Below are 8,485 nucleotides of genomic sequence, written 5' to 3' on the forward strand. Positions count from 1 at the left end.
AGAGGTAGGGGAAAAAAGCTGCAGCATACAGCCACTTCCCAGGAACAAAAGTCCTCCCCCGCTTCTTCTGCTAAGTCCGCCGCATGACGCTGGGGCTCAGCAGGCGGAGCCAGGTACGGTGGGGGGCCGTCTCAAAAACTTCAGCAATCAGTGGGCTCGCTCACAGGTAGATCCCTGGATCCTTCAAGTGGTATCTCAGGGGTACAGGCTGGAATTCGAGACATCACCCCCCCCCCCCCCGCCGTTTCCTCAAATCTGCCTTACCAACGACTCCTTCAGAAAGGGAGGCTGTGTTAGAGGCAATTCACAAGCTGTATTCCCAGCAGGTGATAGTCAAAGTGCCCCTACTTCAACAAGGACGGGGTTACTATTCCACAATGTTTGTGGTACCGAAACCGGACGGTTCGGTGAGACCCATTTTAAATTTTAAATCCTTGAACACATATTTAAGAAAATTCAAGTTCAAGATGGAATCGCTCAGGGCGGTTATTGCAAGCCTGGAAGAGGGAGATTACATGGTATCGCTGGACATCAAGGATGCTTACCTGCATGTCCCCATTTACCATCCTCACCAGGAGTACCTCAGATTTGTGGTACAGGATTGTCATTACCAATTCCAGACGTTGCCGTTCGGACTGTCCACGGCACCGAGGGTATTTACCAAGGTAATGGCCGAAATGATGATACTCCTTCGGAAAAAGGGAGTTTTAATTGTCCCATACTTGGACGATCTCCTGATAAGGGCAAGGTCCAGAGAGCAGTTGTTGGTCGGCGTAGCATTATCTCATGAGATGCTACACCAGCACGGTTGGATTCTGAATATTCCAAAGTCTCAGCTGGTTCCGGCGACACGTCTACTGTTCCTGGGGATGATTCTGGACACAGTCCAGAAAAAAGTGTTTCTCCCAGAGGAGAAAGCCAAGGAGCTGTCGTCTCTAGTGAGAGGCCTCCTGAAACCAAAACAGGTGTCGGTGCATCATTGCACGCAAGTCCTGGGAAAGATGGTAGCTTCCTACGAAGCGATTCCATTCGGCAGGTTCCATGCCAGAACCTTTCAGTGGGACCTGTTGGACCAATGGTCCAGATCGCATCTTCAAATGCATCGGTTGATAACCCTGTCTCCAAGGACCAGGGTGTCTCTGCTGTGGTGGCTGCAGAGTGCTCATCTCAGAGAGGGCCGCAGATTCGGCATACAGGACTGGGTCCTGGTGACCACGGATGCCAGCCTTCGGGGCTGGGGGGCAGTCACACGGGGAAGAAACTTCCAAGGACTTTGGTCAAGTCAGGAGACTTCCCTACACATAAATGTTCTGGAACTGAGGGCCATTTACAATGCCCTAAGTCAAGCAAAGCCCCTGCTTCAAAACCAGCCGGTTCTGATCCAGTCAGACAACATCACGGCTGTCGCCCATGTAAATCGACAGGGCGGCACAAGAAGCAGGACGGCGATGGCAGAAGCCACAAGGATTCTCCGATGGGCGGAAAATCACGTGTTAGCACTGTCAGCAGTGTTCATTCCGGGAGTGGACAACTGGGAAGCAGACTTCCTCAGCAGGCACGACCTCCACCCGGGAGAGTGGGGACTTCATCCAGAAGTCTTCCAACTGATTGTAAACCGTTGGGAAAAGCCACAGGTGGACATGATGGTGTCCCGCTTAAACAAAAAAGCTAGAAAAATATTGCGCCAGGTCAAGAGACCTTCAGGCGATAGCTCTGGACGCTCTAGTGACACCGTGGGTGTACCGGTCGGTTTATGTGTTCCCTCCTCTTCCTCTCATACCCAAGGTACTGAGGATAATAAGGAGAAGAGGAGTAAGAACTATACTCATTATTCCGGATTTGCCAAGACGATCTTGGTACCCGGAACTTCAAGAAATGATCTCAGAGGACCCATGGCCTCTGCCGCTCAGACAGGACCTGCTGCTGCAGGGGCCCTGTCTGTTCCAAGACTTACCGCGGCTGCGTTTGACGGCATGGCGGTTGAACACCGGATCCTAAAAGAAAAGGGTATTCCGGAGGAAGTCATTCCTACGCTTATTAAAGCTAGAAAAGATGTAACCGTACAACATTATCACCGCATATGGCGAAAATATGTTGCGTGGTGTGAGGCCAGGAAGGCCCCAACGGAGGAATTCCGGCTAGGTCGATTTCTGCACTTCCTACAGTCAGGGGTGACTATGGGCCTAAAACTGGGTTCCATTAAGGTCCAGATTTCGGCTCTGTCGATTTTCTTCCAAAAAGAACTGGCTTCACTGCCTGAAGTTCAGACATTTGTCAAGGGAGTGCTGCATATTCAGCCTCCTTTTGTGCCTCCAGTGGCACCGTGGGTTTCCTAAAGTCACATTGGTTTGAGCCACTCAAAACCGTGGATTTAAAATATCTCACGTGGAAAGTGGTCATGCTTTTGGCCTTGGCTTCGGCAAGGCGTGTGTCAGAATTGGCGGCTTTGTCATGTAAAAGCCCCTATTTGATTTTCCATATGGATAGGGCAGAATTGAGGACTCGTCCCCAGTTTCTTCCTAAGGTGGTATCAGCTTTTCACTTGAACCAACCTATCGTGGTGCCTGCGGCTACTAGGGACTTGGAGGACTCCAAGTTACTGGACGTAGTCAGGGCCTTGAAAATTTATGTTTCCAGGACGGCTGGAGTCAGGAAGACTGACTCGCTATTTATCCCGTATGCACCAAACAAGATGGGTGCTCCTGCTTCAAAGCAGACTATTGCTCGCTGGATTTGTAGCACAATTCAGCTTGCGCATTCTGTGGCTGGCCTGCCGCAGCCTAAATCTGTAAAAGCCCATTCCACGAGGAAAGTGGGCTCTTCTTGGGCAGCTGCCCGAGGGGTCTCGGCTTTACAACTTTGCCGAGCTGCTACTTGGTCAGGGGCAAACACGTTTGCAAAATTCTACAAATTTGATACCCTGGCTGAGGAGGACCTTGAGTTCTCTCATTCGGTGCTGTAGAGTCATCCACACTCTCCCGCCCGTTTGGGAGCTTTGGTATAATCCCCATGGTCCTTACGGAGTCCCCAGCATCCACTAGGACGTCAGAAAAAATAAGATTTTACTCACCGGTAAATCTATTTCTCGTAGTCCGTATTGGATGCTGGGCGCCCGTCCCAAGTGCGGACTGTCTGCAATACTTGTATATAGTTATTGTTAACTACAAGGGTTATTGTTGAGCCATCTTTTGAGAGGCTCTGTTGTGTTCATACTGTTAACTGGGTATATTATCACGAGTTATACGGTGTGATTGGCGTGGTATTGGCTGGTATGAGTCTTACCCGGGATTCAAAATCCTTCCTTATTGTGTCAGCTCTTCCGGGCACAGTATCCTTACTGAAGTCTGGAGGATGGTCATAGTGGGAGGAGCCAGTGCACACCAGGTAGTCCTAAATCTTTCTTACCTGTGCCCAGTCTCCTGCGGAGCCGCTATTCCCCATGGTCCTTACGGAGTCCCCAGCATCCACTACGGACTACGAGAAATAGATTTACCGGTGAGTAAAATCTTATTTTGTGTTTGATGGGCATTAGATTGGGGGGGCTTGACTAATGGGTACTGTCTTCCTATTTCTCTTACGTCCTAGAGGATGCTGGGGTCCATATTAGTACCATCGGGTATAGACGGGTCCACCAGGAGCCATGGGCACTTTAAGAGTTTAACCGTGTGGGCTGGCTCCTCCCTCTATGCCCCTCCTACCAGACTCAGTTTAGAAAATGTGCCCGGAGGAGCCTGTCACATCTAGGGGAGCTCTACAGAGAAGTTATTTTAGAGTTTATTTTACAGGGAGGCTGTTGCCAGCAGCCTCCCTGCATCGAGGGACTGAGGGGGGGAGCAGTGTCCGCCCTGCGGGGTCTGAGCCACTGTCTCTGCTGACTGGACACCGAGCTCCTGAGGGGATAGATCGCTCCCCGCCGCAGGGGAATGCTCACCCCAGCAGCATGCCGCCACCCCCTTACAGAGCTAAAGTGTGGCGACTGAGTCATCGGCTTCCTAACAAGCAGGGAGCTGATGTGAAGATGGCGGCTACAGGGTAGGAGCGCAGTACTAACCGCTCCAGGGAGCTCAGCGGTACTTAGGTGCGGCGCTGTGAGGGGCGCCCTGAGCTGGTGCCTTAACCCTACACTGACCAGAAAGCCTGTCGGGGCCCGCGGGTCTCAGTCAGCACAAAATCCTCAGGCCAGTTTAATCTTGGAAGAGCGGGAAGACAGTGCCATTAAGGGGGCGGAGCTTCTCCTCAGAGCTGACTCAGCAGCATTCAGCGCCATTTTCCTGCCTGCAGACACGCTGACAGTGAAAGAGCAGTCCCTCCAGAGCACCTCCAGCTATCTGTACAGTACCAGGGGGTTGTAGAAGGGAGGGGAGGCTGTGTAAAGGCTGTGTCACCTATTAAGGGACACAGTCAGCGCTGGTTAAGGGTCTCCTATACCTATATAGTGCTGTGTGTTGGCTCCAGTCTCTGTCTCTCTGCCATTCTTTGGGGGGGAAACTCTGTCTGCCCTGTACCCTGTGTGTATATGGGGTGTACAAGCAAATATGTCTAGAGACTGTCTCATATTTTGCAGAGGATTTATCTTCTCAAGAAGATCCCAACCCATGTAATCAGGATTGCACTGTTGTAGTGCAGCTCCCAGCTAGAGAACCGGAGTGGTTAGCCTCTCTTAGGAGGCTATTTCTCAGATTTCTGAAAGGGTTGCAAGGACTGAGCATGCAACTCAGGTATTGCAGTCCTCTATGGCAGTATGGTCCGATACTGCTCCCTCGGGGCCCCCTGCGATACATTCTCACAAATGTGCTCTTGCCCAAATTATGCAGGATGACACGGATACCGATTCTGCCACAGCAGACGGTGATGGGGATGTGTCGAGGGGGACGGCATCACTTGCTATGGGGGTGCAGTTGATTATTGAGGCCATGCGGGATGTGTTACATATTTCTGACAAAACTCCTGAGCAGGTTGAGGAGGCCTTTTTCACGGACAGTAAGAAGGCCCCTCTCACCTTTCCGGCATTTAAGGAATTAAATGCTATATTTGAAAAAGCCTGGGAAAACCCGGAGAAAAAATTCCAGATCCCTAAAAGGGTTCTGGTTGCTTTTCCCTCCTCGGAAGATGATAGAAAAAAAATGGGAGTCCCCGCCTATAGTTGACGCCTCTGTCTCTAGGCCAGGCTTTTTCAACCAGTGTGCCGTGGCACACTAGTGTGCCGCGACCAGTTGCAAGGTGTGCCGCGGAGCTAGAGCAGCTTCATGCACCTTCAGAGTGAACTGTTGGCGCGGGCTCTTCTTAGAGGATCAGTCGTGCTCCAGCCATGACCTATGCCTTGAAAACAATGTGATATCATAGGTCACGGCACCGCGTCTCACCACCCAGCCAGCCCACCCGCCTGTATACACATCTTCCAGTTTCCGCCTGCATACACAGCTTTCCTTGCCCACCCACATCCACACCTGCCCGACCGCCCATTGCTCAGTATTCTCAGCACTCCACTATGAACAAACCCCGCCACTGAGGGACAGGGAGGAGGACAGCTGATAATATTTGTTATTTTATTTCTCCTGTGGGGAACAATATGATTTCAATAGAATTTATGTGGGGAGATTAAGGATTTAGGGGGGGAACAATGTGAATAATTCATGTGGGGAGCAATAGGATTTATGTGGGGAGCAGTGTGATTGTTTTTTCTGTGTAGGCCAATGTATGTGTGGGATTTTTTTATTTTTTTTACTATGAGGGCCACAGTGTTTTTTTTTTTTCTGTGGGGAACTGATGGTGTGCCTTGGCAATTTTTAAATATTGTTTGGTGTGCTGCGAGTAAAAAAAGGTTGAAAATCACTGCTCTAGGCTGTCAAAACAGGTGGTCTTACCCGTCTCGGTATCTACCGCGTTGAAAGACCCGGCAGATCGCAAAGTGGATGCTATGCTCAAATCCATATACACGGCTTCAGGGGCTATACTGCGGCCTACTATTGCCTGTGCATGGATTTCAAAAGCTATAGCAAAGTGGTCAATCACTCTGCAAGAGGACTTGACTACGATGGATAAAGGTGACGTTGATTTAATTTTACGTAACATGGAAGATTCTGCAGGGTTCCTGATAGAATCCACAAAGGATCTGGGTTCCATGGCTGCGTGGATCTCCTCCATGTCCGTCTCAGCTCTCAGGGGTCTCTGGCTGCGCCAATGGACTGCGGACGCGGAATCCAGGAAAAGTGTGGAGAGCCTACCCTATACAGGTCAGGCTCTGTTTGGGGAGGCGCAGGATGCGTGGATTACCACGGCTACCGCGGGTAAGTCTCCTTTTCTCCCCTCAGCTGCACCGGCTACGAAGAAGCCTTTACTTCCAACACGTCACAGTCCTTTCGGCCCACTAGGCCTAGAAAGAACAAGCCCTCTCAATCCTTCTTTAGAGGCTCCCGCAGGTTCCCAGGACCAGAAGCCTGTTTCTGGTACCTCAAAGTCCTCAGCAGGACGGTGGACCACAAAGCCTGGAGGTAGATCAGGTGGGAGCAAGACTCCGGCATTTCAGCCACGTCTGGGTGTCATCTGGCCTGGACCCTGGATACAGAATATTGTGTTCCAGGGGTACAGGCTGGAGTTTCAAACACTCCCACCTCACCGATTCTTCAAATCAGGCTTGCCTGCTTTGCCGGCAGACAGAGCTATTCTACTGGATGCGATCAGAAAATTGATAGTGTCCGAGGTCATTGTTCCAGTTCCACCTCATCAGTTGAACAAAGGTTACTATTCGAATCTTTTTGTGGTACCGAAGCCGGATGGTTTAGTAAGGCCAATTCTGATCTTGAAATCTCTGAACCCTTATCTCAGGGACTTCAAATTTAAAATTGAGTCTCCGAGAGCAGTCATCTCAGGACTGTCGGAGGGTGAGTTCCTGGTGTCCCTGGACATCAAGGATGCGTACCTCCACATTCCCATTTGGTCGCCGCATCAGGCTTATCTCAGGTTTGCACTGTTGGACGATCACTATCAGTTTCATGCACTGCCGTTCGGTCTCTCCACTGCACCGAGGGTCTTCACCAAGGTGATGGCAGAGATGATGGTTCTCTTCCGCAAGAAGGGGGTGAACATAATTCCATATCTGGATGATCTGCTGATCAAGGCATCGTTCAGGGAGAAGTTGTTACAATCCATTGCTCTCACGACGCATCTGCTCAAGGAGCACGGTTGGATCCTGAATCTTCCAAAGTCTCATCTGGAGCCGACAAGGAAGCTGTCTTTCCTGGGGATGATCCTCGACACGAAGGTGCAGAGGGTGTTTCTACCAGTGGAGAAAGCGTTGGTGATTCAAACAATGGTCCGGGATGTCTTGAAGCCTGCCCGGGTATCGGTTCATCAGTGTATCTGCCTTCTGGGGAAGATGGTTGCCTCCTACAGGGCTCTGCAGTACGGAACGTTTCATGCTCGATCCTTTCAACTGGATCTCTTGGACCAGTGGTCGGGATCTCACCTACACATGCACCAGAGGATACGTCTGTCGCCGAAAGCCAGGATTTCGCTCCTCTGGTTGCTACAACTATCACACCTTCTGGAGGGCCGAAGGTTCGGAGTTCAGGACTGTATCCTTCTAACCACGGGAGTGTAAGAGGTTGGGGTGCAGTCGCTCAGGGGGAAACCGTCCAAGGACGGTGGTCAAGGGAGGAGTCCCTTCTTCCGATAAACATCCTGGAGCTAAGAGCAGGTCCTTTGGGAGACATGGGCACTTTAAGGGTTGATAATGTCGATTATCTTTACAGGAATAAAAGCTATACCTAATACACACTTAGAATACACTTTACCATGGAGCCGCTGCTGCCGCTAAACCTAGTACACACGCTACGTACTTTATACACTGTTTGCGTACGGAGTCCCGTATCACTGTACGGACTTAGCGTACAAACGCCACGCTGGGGGTACAAAGTACACACAGCGCGCACATACCCAGAGATACACTTTAAACCTTCACAGTAATGCAATGCAATGATATTACTCTTTAAACCTTATACAGCAATGCAGTGTGATGCTATTACACTTTAAACCTTAGCAGGGCAATGAGCACACGACACCAATTGTGAGTTTACCGCTTGGTTCCGACACCACAGTGGATTATTTCTGAAAGGGGGTTTACAATACAAATTATACACTACAATAAAAGACAATATATATAACAGAATAATGGCTACAGTCAATGTACATACGTGAGAATATTCGCGTGCGCTTCCTGGTCCAGTCCTCCGTAATCAAATAGATAACGTTGTGAGTCTTGTGTCTGGCCGGCCTGCAGCAGGCTTTATTTATACAAGTCCTCCAAAAGCAATACAATGGATACTGTAATCCCTTTGTCCATTGGACACAGGGATGCACTTTTACAGTACAGGAGAGGTCATAGGTTGATTTGAAAAGGTAGGCGATGTCTTTCCCAACTGCTCTTGTGGGTGGTCTCCTCTGGATTCCCGCCGCATACATAATATACAGTAAAACCAGTTTATAT

Source organism: Pseudophryne corroboree, chromosome 10, assembly GCF_028390025.1.
Source record: "Pseudophryne corroboree isolate aPseCor3 chromosome 10, aPseCor3.hap2, whole genome shotgun sequence".
Taxonomy (NCBI): Eukaryota; Metazoa; Chordata; class Amphibia; order Anura; family Myobatrachidae; genus Pseudophryne; species Pseudophryne corroboree.